Below are 13,405 nucleotides of genomic sequence, written 5' to 3'. Positions count from 1 at the left end.
TTTTCCATTTGCTTCACATTTAGTATACATCACCTACACTTCAATTTATGGTCTCCAAAATCTGTTTCTATGGCAGACTTCGGGTCACCACTAAATAGCACAGCAGACCTGTGTCGTCAATACGAGGGCCCGGTGGCGCCAGTGTCCGGCAGCCTCGCCACTGTCAGTGCGCTCCAGGGTGGCTGTGGCTTCAATGTAGCTTGCCATCACCAGTGTGTGAATGTGTGTGTGAATGGGTGGATGACTGGTTGTGTAAAGCGCTTTGGGGTTCTTAGGGACTAGTAAAGCGCTATACAAATACAGGCCATATACCATTTACCAATACATCCAGATAGCTCATTTTAGTTCAACTTATCTTAACAGTGTATGATAAACAATATAAAACAATTAAAATCACATTTAGAGCTCTGAAGGACAGTATTTCTACAGAAATAATGGCCATGTTGGATGGCACAATGGTCAGCACTGTCTCCTCACAGACAGAATGACAGTTTCCATTAAACAAAAACCTGCACTGTATTATTTTGGTTAGCATACTACTCACAGCATCATCAGGTCCTCTTGTGCCTCGTCTGCTAATGTGCACTTCTTTTTAGTAATTATGTTTGACAATTATCAGTTGCAGCTAAATGCTAATTTGGCCAATGGGGTAAATCTAGAGTTCCTACTGGCACTCTGGTTCGCTTCTGCAGACCAAAGATGAGCATGTTAGGTTTGTCGACGATTCCTCATTGGACAAGAATGTGAGGTACACTTGCATTATTTTTTTTGCATCTATGGTAAAAATCTTACTTGTAGTCTGAAGTGTTTTGAGTGACACCTATTTCACCTATTTCCACTGTTTTTTATCACCAGAAAGTGCACACAGCACCAGTGACGTTAGCATGATGTTCATTCCAAATCTTATGTTTCTCCTAGTCAAGACTTATAAAGTCTTGCTCTTTGCTCTTAAAAACATGACTCTTTAAAATCCAAGCCATGTTTTTATCTCCAGTTTCCTGTGTGACATAAATAATCAGTCCAGTTGTTTCTACGTAATTACAGCCTCAACTAGTTCTTCAGAGTTTTAGAGGCTTTGTTGTACCATAATGTTGCCAAGTTATGCCCCTCATTTTTTTCATATTGTTTTTAGCAACAGTGCAGCAGATGAGATCAGATGGAGGTTAGAGAGTATGACATGTTTGTCAGATTGATGAATGTATTCCCAGGAAAACCGCTCTGCCATCCGGAGTGTAATGCCTCTACTGTTTATTTTCCAAGATAAAAATAGAGGAATGTTGTTTCTTCCTGCTCATTCCAAGTGCTCAACTCGGTTTTTTTTTTTTAGAACACACCATAAAAACTAGACAGTTCACCCAGCAGGTGGCATGGCCATGACCTCTTAGCTGTCAGCATCACTAGAAAATGTTTTTGGAGCTATGGTTTATTGGTTGATGTTCTACAAGATTTAGATCTTTAGTTGTACTGTAATACAGAGACCGAATACCTGGAAGCAGGCCATCAAACTGATGGCACCATCATAATTAACAATGAAGAGTTGAAGTAGACAGAAGAGTTCCACTACTTGGGCTCAGTCATCAGCTACGATGGAAATATCACCTCCGATGTCCGAGCATGAATAAATGCAGCCTGGTTAAAATGGCGACAGGTCACTGGTGTCCTTTGCGATACAAGAATGCCAGATCGACTCAAGGGAAAAATCTACAAAACAGTGGTCCGCCCAGTAGCCCTGTATGGCTCCGCATGTGAACACACATGAACAGGCCCTAAACACCATGGAGATGTGCATGCTCTGATGGAGCTTGGGAATTACAAGACGGGACCATGTTACGAACAAAGACATACGGAAGCGACTAGGCGTAGCTGCAATTAAGGAAAAGATGCTCGAGTCCCACCTGAGGTGGTATGGACATGTGATTCGAAGCGATGAGAACTCTGTAGCAAAAACGGCTATGATGATCGACCCAGAAGGATGCCGGCCTCGAGGCAGACCGAAGAAACGGTGGATGGACAAAATTAAGGAGGACATTAAGACCGTCAACGCATCACCTGAGGACGCCTTGGACAGAACCAAATGGAGAAACCTTTGCCGAAGAGCGGACCCTGCACCAGCGGGAACACCGCCAGGATGAAGAAGTTGTACTGTAATACAGACCCTGTTTACTTTGCAGTTTACAAATGAAACATAAACACATGTTTTTTTTAAATAAGAGGTTCTGCAATTTTATCATAGAATCTGGAACAAGTGATTTACATTTTTTTGGTTTGGAAGGCATGATAAAAAGAAATTTGCTTCTTTTAATTAACTTATGAAAATGATTTTAACATGTGGCTTCATGAACAGAAAAAGTATTTTGTTCAATATTCAAAGGTTATTTGAATGACATATATATTTACATAAAATCTTCGAGCTTCGAGCAGACGGCTCCCTGTCATAGTGTTTCCTCACTTGGCTCATGTGGACCCAGCCCAATTTTTACTCTTTAAGTGTGCGTGTGTGTGTGTGTGTGGGGGGGGGGGGGGGGGGGGGAGATATGTGTGTATTCACATCATTTATGTTAATGAGAGTGTGGGGAGTGAGTTGGAGGGTGGGGTGGGCTGCTTTTAACTATGTGAAGCACTTTGTGCTACATTTTTTGTATGAAAAGTTCTTTATAAATAAAGACTGATTGGTTGATTGATTGATTGATTTTGGCTAAATTAGCATGTTGTTTAACCATATAAAGTATGAACTGTGAAATAATTCTAACATTTGTTTTTAATCAATTAAATATCAGTGTGCATATATGTATTTTCATTTTTATCATTTTGCAAAACCTGTCATCTCACATTTTGTTTTTTCTTAACAGAAACATGTAATAGGGTTTGAATTAAAAATAAAACCACACATTTAGCGTTGCACTGTTAGGAATCTTGGAGTTGTTTTTGACCAGGATATGTCCTTCAGTATGCATAATAAACAAATATGTCGGACTGCTTACCTGCATTTCTCAATATCTCTAAAAAAATATCTCTAAAATTAGAAACATCCTGTCTCAGACCCATATAGCAAAATTGGTATGGCCTGGATCTGGCCCACACAATGTGCTTACACATGGCTCACATACCGCAAAGCATGACGGCCCTTTGGTGGCCCAGATCTGGTTTGCCAGAGGTGGCCCACACATGGGCCAGCACAAGGCCAGTTGCAGACACACTGCTTGCCCAGAACAGTTTCAGCTCTGGCCCCAGATATCAGCCTAATGTGTGCCTTAATCAAACCATGTAATAACAACATGCGCTGGAACATAATAGTGCAAAAGTAACATGATGAAACTCTGTTCAGACAGTGAATGGACTGATTTTTAGGTGACCTTCTCTACCTCCTGAGCTACAGCCACCCAGTGATAAACATGAGTAGGTGACTAGGTTTAGGATAAAGTGTACACTCACACACCTGCCAAACCTACATTTGAAACGTTGGCTACCATAGCAGTATAGTATTGCAACACGGCATTTGGGTCTACTAACTAAAATAGGAAAATAGGAACATAAGTAGTGCCATCATTGCCAGACCTGGCCCACATACAGGGAGTGCAGAATTATTAGGCAAGTTGTATTTTTAAAGGAATAATGTTATTATTGAACAACAACCATGTTCTCAATGAACCCAAAAAACTCATTAATGTCAGTGTTTTGATCTGTTCACCATCAACATTGCAGCAGCAACCACAGCCTCCCAGACACTGTTCAGAGAGGTGTACTGTTTTCCCTCCTTGTAAATCTTACATTTGATGATGGACCACAGGTTCTCAATGGGGTTCAGATCAGGTGAACAAGGTGGCCATGTCATTAGTTTTTCTTCTTTTATACCCTTTCTTGCCAGCCACGCTGTGGAGTACTTGGACGCGTGTGATGGAGCATTGTCCTGCATGAAAATCATGTTTTTCTTGAAGGATGCAGACTTCTTCCTGTACCACTGCTTGAAGAAGGTGTCTTCCAGAAACTGGCAGTAGGACTGGGAGTTGAGCTTGACTCCATCCTCAACCCGAAAAGGCCCCACAAGCTCATCTTTGATGATACCAGCCCAAACCAGTACTCCACCTCCACCTTGCTGGCGTCTGAGTCGGACTGGAGCTCTCTGCCCTTTACCAATCCAGCCACGGGCCCATCCATCTGGCCCATCAAGACTCACTCTCATTTCATCAGTCCATAAAACCTTAGAAAAACCAGTCTTGAGATATTTCTTGGCCCAGTCTTGACGTTTCAGCTTCTGTGTCTTGTTCAGTGGTGGTCGTCTTTCAGCCTTTCTTACCTTGGCCATGTCTCTGAGTATTGCACACCTTGTGCTTTTGGGCACTCCAGTGATGTTGCAGCTCTGAAATATGGCCAAACTGGTGGCAAGTGGCATCTTGGCAGCTGCATGCTTGACTTTTCTCAGTTCATGGGCAGTTATTTTGCGCCTTGGTTTTTCCACACGCTTCATGCGACCCTGTTGACTATTTTGAATGAAACGCTTGATTGTTCGATGATCACGCTTCAGAAGCTTTGCAATTTTGAGACTGCTGCATCCCTCTGCAAGATATCTCACTATTTTTGACTTTTCTGAGCCCGTCAAGTCCTTCTTTTGACCCATTTTGCCAAAGCAAAAGACATTGCCTAATAATTATGCACACCTGATATAGGGTGTTGATGTCATTAGACCACACCCCTTCTCATTACAGAGATGCACATCACCTAATATTGTTAATTGGTAGTAGGCTTTCGAGCCTATACAGCTTGGAGTAAGACAACATGCATGGAGAGGATGATGTGGACAAAATACTCATTTGCCTAATAATTCTGCACTCCCTGTATGGTTGACATACACTCTGCCATGACACCAGTCATTCAGAAGTGCCAGCTTGATGGCAGATCTGGGCCAGATCTGTTTTCTATGACCCTGGGCCACATAACCCAAACCACAATCGAGCCATATATGGCATGCCATTACATAGACAGTGCCATCTATGCCAGGCCTGGCCCATATCTGAATGACATATGCCTTATCATGCCAGAAGTCAACCAGCAGTGCCGGCTTGATACCAGATCCAGGCCAGACCTGCTTGCTATGTGGGGAGTGATGCTGAAAAACTAGTTTGTGCATTTATTGCATGGAATAATGTAATGAGTTATTATTAGGCTATCTTAAAGACTCTGAAAAGCCTTGAGCTGATCCAAAATGCTGCAGCAATAGTACTGACAGGGACTAGAAGGAGAGGATATTTCTTCCATACTTGCTTCTCTCAGTTGCTCCCTGTGAAAATCTGAATCCAATTTAAAATCTTGTTCCTCACATCCAAAGTCTTGAATAATCAGGCTCCATCTCATCTGAAAGCTGTCCTACTTACTGTATCACACCAATAGAGCACTTTACTTTCAAAATGGGAAACAGAGCCTTCAGCTTTTGAGCCTGTTCCTGCAGAACCAGCTCCCAGTTTGGATTTGGGAGACAGACACCCTCTGTACTTTTAAGATTAGGATTTTTGACAAAACATGTAGTTATTGCTGGATCAGGTGACTATCCCTTAGTAATGCTGCAATAGGCTTGGACTGATGGGGGATTCCCATGATGCACTCAGTGTTATTCATCATATACCTCTTTTCACTCATTATGTGATTATATACTCTGCATTTAATCATGAGTTATTATTAATAGCTGGTTCTCTCCGCAGCATGCCTTTGGCCTGTGTCCCTCACACTCATCCCCAACCGGTCAAACGAGACAGCTTCCCCTCCCTGGACCCGTTAAAAGGAAGTTTTCACCTTCCCACTATCAGCATAGGATATCATCTGCAGTTACCTTTGCACCAATATCAATAACTTTGGTTGGCAAATTTCATACTGCCATTTTTTCAACAGAAGAAAAACAATTTTTTTAAGTCCCTTTTCAGGATAGCATATTAACTTTGCAAGCAATAAATACTGTTACCTTGCAAAAAGCATAACATTTTGTTAAAGGAGAGCCTGAGTTTTATTTTGAACACTAACAGTTTAATAAAAGCGTGCACGACCAAAGTGCATTTAAAAAAAAAGAAGAAAAATGTTTGTTTTTCCATTGCTGCAGCACACAGTGTAGGAGACTGCACTACTTACTGTAGAAGTGATCTTGTTTTAGTTAAGATAAAAGAAAAATGAATAAGAGATGCCTGAAGAGATCTACAAAAAAAAAAGAAAGAATAATTTATTAGTTTTCATGGAACACATGAACTCACAAGAATTTCCTCTCCTCTATCAATCTCGTCCAATGAGTTTGCACAAACACACAAATGCACAGCAGTGTCAGACGTGAGTCAATACAAGAGAACTCTCAACATGGAGTTTCAGTTACAGCCGGGTGGAGCTGAACATTGGATGAAGTCAAACAAATATAATTACCTCATAAGATCACACAGTCGACTTGGTGATTGGCCAAATAGTGAACGGCATTTCACTCCTCATATGTCATTTACTCCTTAGATTTGCAATAATTTTAGTTCATACAGTTATTTTGTGCTCTGGCAGGTACAACTACATGCTAACAGGAAGTCTTGTTTTTCTGGTGGGGGGGGGGGGGGGGGGGTGTCATGCCAAAACAGCTGTTACTCAGCACCACCGCATGTGACTCTCTGCCACTTTATGCTCTTTACCAAACTGAGAATTCAGTTAAAGGGTCACTGAAACACACTGGAGGATATCCAACACACATCTCAGACCCAGTGCAAGTGGTCAGGCTTCCAGGAAGCTATCTAAAAATAGCAGCTGCAGGGGAAATATCGTGTTAACCCAAGAAACAAATAAAGAAGCATGAGCTGATAATGTTGTGATAATGAAGTGGTGGATGTGATTTAGGCATATCTGGCATATCTGGATTTCACATGAGAAGAAATCAGATTCACAATAAACCAAATTTCTAGCCTCTTCTCGTGGACTCCTCCAACCTTAACACTATTCTTAGTCACATCAGTAACATCACTGTTTTTGACTATAAATGTTCAGTGTACATTTTCCAGTGCTAGCTATTCAGTATTTCTCAGGCATATGCAAACAGTAGGAAAGTGAAGTCCGTGAAGCGGCTACATTTTCATTTTCAGGAAACCCCATCCCTAATGACATGGGTTAGATCCATGCCATGTGATCTAAACATAAGTGAACTTGATCTTGTGACACCCATGAAAATTCAAATTCATGCTGTTAATTTGTTATTTAAGAAAGTATTGCAGACAACTTGAGGCTGAAATGCTGTGGTGAAATATCCTGTAGATAGATAGATAGATAGATAGATAGATAGATAGATAGATAGATAGATAGATAGATAGATAGATAGATAGATAGATAGATAGATAGATAGATAGATAGATAGATAGATAGATAGATAGATAGATAGATAGATAGATAGATAGATAGATAGATAGATAGATAGATAGATCGATCGATCTAGACTTTGCTTTGTTTCTACCCCTTATTTCAAATTCCAAATCAATATGCAGAATTCAAAATTATATAATCCCACAGTATACATGTTCAACTATACACAAATCTACACTCATATACAATACACACTTAGAACAAAGCTCCCAGACCAAAACAACAAGCTACATTTTTTACATTAGCTAAATACCCAAGTCTCAGGGCCTCTCTAGCTTGAGGAGGAATTAATTTTACAAAAAAATGTGAGATAACTTGTTCAGTTTTCACTAGAATAACCGCTCTTATGTCTCATCTTTGAAAGCTGTTAATCAAATCACAGTGTGGTTTAGTTGTGTCTTCTTAGTCCTGCAAGTATGATTCATTTCAACCAGCAGCACAGTTGAAAAGTGTCCGTTTTGAACTCTTGAACTTGTTGCAGAAGATGTTTTGTTGAAAGGTGTGGCTCTTTCTGCGTCAGTGTAACAAGATCGTTTGGCAGGACGCTGATATTTAAATAGTAAGTGCAATTAACCATGCAAGACACAAAAAAACATGAGTGATGAAACTGGTGATGTAAGTGGCTTTGGGTTGTGTTTAAGAGAGAGAAAGATCTATAACTTTCAGTGTGTGGGAAGGGGAGCGTGCGAGAGTCTCAGTGCAGTAAAAATAACATTCGGGGTTGCAGATGATGCGTGACAGGACTGACAGCAGTGGGAGTCTTTGTTATTAACAGCAACTAATAAAATATTAACTTATTTTCAACCCTACCCCTGCAGGCTTTGCACTCACATGTTCACATACCTATATATCATATACTCAATGACTGAGACCATTAGTCCATCAGTTGCTGTGCTGTGAGTGGATAAATATACCAAACACAGAAGCAGATGGGGTGACCGAAGGTCCTGACATGAGGAGGGATAGGTACTCCCTAGGTGCTATAGAAAGCTTTGCAGACCTACATCTATGTTTTATAGCGGTCTATGCTCACATAGGGGCATTGTCATGAATATATGGAATTACTGGTAATGTGGGCTGTTTATGCTCATGTGTGTGCTGTTGTTGGTCAAGACTTTTTTTCCCACTTTCTTCTCTGTAGGTGAAATTTTTACTTGTCAGCTAATAAATATTCAGCCTATGAGAAGCAAAAGCTGTTGGCTGTGTTTGTTGAATTTTCACAGCTCTTTGCAAATAGCACCATAAATCTCTAACAGTTTGATTAGTGTTAAAGTGAGGGGCTTGGGTTGAGTCACCTAAGGTTTTGGAGCCAAGTGTTGCTTTAAGCCCGGTGGCCCTGTGTGGAGGTCCTGGCAGAAACAGAATAGAGGTGAGAGCCGGCCCGTCTGTCAGGCTGCTTGTCTGATTAAAGTTGTCAGGGTCATGAATTGCCTTGACCTGACTGTTTACCTTGACAGGGTCTACTGGGGCTTGGTCCTTTCTCTCAGATTGAAATTGACCCATACTTTTGTAATGACTGTCTGGTAAACAAGCACAAATATCTCTACACACACACAGATAGACACAGTTAAATGTGTTATGGCCTTTTTGGCTTTCCATTTTAGAATTCAATTTAAAATCTTATTGTTTGCTTTAAAAATTTTACACAGCCTGGCAAATGGGAAACTTTATGGGATGTACACAAATTATCCCACAAAGATCTCTCAGATCAGGTGAACACCACTCCTCGTGGTGCCCATGTGGAGACTGAAACACCGAGGGAAGCGAATTTTGGCTTTTGTGGTCCACAAATTATGGAGTGAGTTGCCCCTTCATGTTAGGCTCTCCATCAGGTTTTTAAATCACATTTAAAAACACACATTTTCTCCATGGCATTTTAGGAGTAGTGAGTTAGCTGTCTCTAATCAGTTTTTGTCCATTTTTATCACTTTTAATAAAAAAAATGTATTATTAGTTTTATTTACTGTACATTTTATTGTCTATTTAATTTGTGGTTTTCTAGTTTTAAGCTTTGCTGTTATTTTATTTTTATTTTTACAGTTTTATTAATGTTAAGTTTAATAAATATTTCTTATATTTTATTGCAATATTATAACTAGAATGTATTTTGGTAAACTATGCTGTTATTTAAGGTATTCTTTATATAAAGTTTTCATTTTTCCATTCACAAAGTGATAATTTACAGAGAAAGTTAAATGAATGAGAAAGAGCACATGTGATAAGTCAGGCCTCAGTGCACTGATAGGGCACTCTAAAGTTTTTGTTTTCCAGTGGAGAGCATCACTAAAAAATATGCATTCTTAAAGTGCAAGGTCTTTCCCAACTTTTCCTTAATATCAGTCTATCTCCTGCCAATCCCTGTTTGTGACTGATCAGAGTCTATTGACACCACCCTTTTCATGTGAACACAACCAGCTTTGTGTGACTACTTAGCCTGATTGCCACTGTTAGGCTAACTAAAGTCAGACAGCAAAAAGCTGTCCTTAGTATTTCAAACTCCCTCCATAATACAAGCCCCGGGGTCACCAAGGCCAAACAACAAACAAAAAAGGTGCTATTTCTAAAAAGACAAAAGATGAAGTCCTTCCTCACACGGGGTTTGAGGTCTGATTGTTGGGGTTGAATCTCTATTATTGTTGACTGTTGCTGTGATTTGGTGCTACTGAAATAAAATTGAAGTGAACTGAACTGAATTACCTAAGCAACAGTTAAAGACTCTGTACTCCCTGGCTATCCAAAACACAGTGGGAAGGGTAATTCAGAATGACATATCAGAAACTCCCTAATGAGCATCCTTTATGTTGCAGGCAGATTTAAACAAATACAAAAGAAAAACAGGAGCACATGGATCGCAAGCAGCATTCATTTTGATTGATGTAAAAATTGTCAAATAAGTTTTTGAAAAGTTTTTTTTGAAAAGTTTTGGGGTTTTTTGCGCAATTATTGACAGTTTGTAAAGCTTTTACTTTACAGATATTGGAATACAATTAGTCATATACATCATATTTTCAGACTTTATGACCTTTCTCCAACTGTGAGACCTGAATGGACTCTTAATGTAGAATGCATTAAGATCCACTTGTTTTACCAAACTAAAGAGCAAAGAAAAGTGATGTTTTTGAATTAATTTAAATATTATACTAGTACTAATACTATACTAATTTAAAGACTATATAGTCACTGAATATAATTATAACTTAATTATAACTTCTTTGTACATGTGCTGAGATTTGACAAAGCATATTAACATGTAATTCTGACTCACCACCCCATAATCAGGCAACAGATTACATCATTTAATGCAAGAAATGAGAGTTTACGTATCAGTCTTAACTTGTACTAGTATATGTTTAGTTTTTCAGGAAACCAGAAATACATGTTTCACCGAGTGTTTGCGTGCAGAAAATATACTCATATACTACGATAAAACAACGGAAAGAAAAATGTTACAAGCCTTGAAAAGCTAAAAACTGTACAGCTGTACATTGTAGAAACTGTATATCATTTCAAACGATCCACACCAAAGAATCCAGTGTGTGTCCACGTGAGAATGATTGAATGGTAAAAAAGACTGCAGCGAGGCAGAAACTGTAGCTTTTACTGCTACTGTTGAGCAGTAAAAGTTATGTGATCACATGCAATAAATAATGAGCAATAATTCCATATTCCAAGTAACTTTGCCCACAGGATTGTGGAATTTTTGCAGCTGACCCATAAATAACCATGAAAAGGGGACAACTGTGTATTCAGTAATTTAGCCTTCTTGTTTTCTCTGCAGCTTTTTTTCTCCTCAGTTTTGTTCTTGTGACTTCCCTCCCTTCTCGCCCACTTTAAATTACAGACAGATGATGTCTCTCCCCTCGGGCTCTAACAGTGGTGAGCCTTGAAGAGAGCTGTTTATGTTTATTTATACAGCAAAACTGCAGAGACGCACATGCACACTCATATTCAGAGCTCATTTTAACCTCTTTCTTTAAGCTCTTTTAATATGCTTAACATGATTTACTGGAAGCTCTCTAGTCTTGAACGGCTGCAGAGGTTTAGGAGGGAAAAATTCAGAGGAAATTTCTACAGGGGGAAAACGCCCAACCCAGAGAAGGCATAAAAGACTTTTGGACTTGAAGAACATAGAAATGTGAGTTTTGGGTTATGGACTATAAATTGAAGAGGAACATGTGTCAGATCCAGGAATTGTTTCGTCATCTCTGTGCAAAATCTTCCTTGAGATGAAATAAATTTTGCCAAGAGCTGTGGATCACCGTGCTGGGCTACTGTAAATTACACCTTAGATTTACAGCAGGAACACTCAGTGGAAAACCATTTCATCGACAGCAATTTTCAGTGCACTCCTTCTTTCCAGATTATTAAGCCAAGTAAGGTTTTCCTTCATGCTTAAACAGCCTTTGTGCTTTCACTCTTGAGTCACCGTGGTGTTGCGCAGCAGCAGTTCTTTAAACACAGCTTATTTAAGAAAAAAATTGAATACACTAAATGCACAGATAAAACTCAACTATAATTTCCATATCTATCATTTCAAGTGGTTTAGTGTCAGTTGAAAGAAACATCGTTGTAATGGGAAAAAATTCGCGGCTGGTCAGTGATTGAATTTTTAGTTCACAGTTGCAGTGACCAGCTGGTATTCCCGAGGTTGAACTTGCGACACCCTCAACATCTGGGTCAACTGGTGGGAGGCAAACTGTCTCCCAACTGTCATAGTCCAACTCACTAGGGTCACTCTCAGACATACAGAGCCATCTAATGTTTGAATGCATCAGTGAGTGGATCTATAAACCAACTAGTTGCCAACTGTTACATTCTGGTTATACTCTTACATAAAAGCAAGGTTACTAAGCAGTCATACCTGCTTTAGTTAGCCCTCCTATCAACTGAGATCTGTGCAGGCCACAGAGGTATATGTTTTTGTCATATCTCAGAGTTTAACGCAGCTGTGAGACATGACAACATTCATCATAATCAATTATTTAGTTTACGGCTATGTCGGCCAGTTTGTTCCTAATGCTACAACATCATTGTGTCACGGTCTGCGGAGACAGGCCGTGCGGTGGTGTGTGTGATGGACCCAGGTGCGTACACAAGTGAGTAGACGGGAGTGAACTTAACAGAAAGCGAGCCTTTATTATGGCCGAAGACAAAGTGTACAAACAAAGCAGGGATAGCGTGACTAAACTAGAATATAACTAAAGTGGGAAAACGAATACTGTGACAAACTAAGAAGACTCAGAGACTATGATGATCACTGCAAAGACTGACCGTGAAAACATGGAGGTGAGAACACAGACGACACGACACTGAACACAGCAAGACTGAGGACTAAATACACACATGAGGTGATCAGGGGAAGTGGAGACACATGAGGACACAGCTGACTAGAATGAAACATAATTACAGCCAGTGTTGGTCAAGTTACTTGAAAAAAGTAATCAGTAACTAATTACTGATTACTTCCCCAAAAAAGTAATCCCGTTACTTTACTGATTACTTATTTTCAAAAGTAATTAATTACTTAGTTACTAAGTTACTTAGTTACTTTTTAAAAACACGATTTACAACCTGAATAGGTGATAAAGCGATAGAGCTTTCAGCCCAATACTTTTTCTACATAATCCATCCTACAAAATGTAATCAAATGGAAAAGTCTCTTTTTTTTAACTTGTTTTATCAGTTTTAATCTTTTAACTTTATGCATCAAGCAAAAATTTAATTATATGCAACATTCTCTGACTTGAATAAATTAGTTTAACATTGAAACCTATTTTCTACACATTCCAGCACATAAAATAAAATATTTTTTGTGTTTACACTCAGTCTTTCAAATAGATGCAAGTAAAACACAGCAGAAAATAAATAAAGTCAAAGACTCAGCGGTCCTGTTGCTCTATTTTCACCTGTAAAGCAGGACTAGGGTAGGCGGAGGTTTACTCTGGTGCAGGTGTGCCGCGGTCAGTTGAAGAATCCGCGAGTTTCTCTGTGAGTTTCCCATTACGTCATTGCGCACTCGGTGCTTGCTTGGAAGTTTAAG

At 39.5% G+C, this 13,405-nt stretch overlaps 1 pseudogene; it reads left to right on the top strand.

Moving 5' to 3' along the window:
• Window positions 1–434: 434 nt before the first annotated feature.
• LOC145429333 (uncharacterized) lies at window positions 435–2,132 on the top strand (annotated as a pseudogene).
• The last annotated feature ends 11,273 nt before the right edge of the window (window positions 2,133–13,405 follow it).

The sequence above is a fragment of the Astatotilapia calliptera genome, chromosome 6 (assembly GCF_964374335.1).
Source record: "Astatotilapia calliptera chromosome 6, fAstCal68.1, whole genome shotgun sequence".
NCBI lineage: Eukaryota > Metazoa > Chordata > Actinopteri > Cichliformes > Cichlidae > Astatotilapia > Astatotilapia calliptera.
The sequence above is the reverse complement of the archived record's forward strand: the minus strand, read 5'-3'. Positions and strand labels throughout refer to the sequence as shown.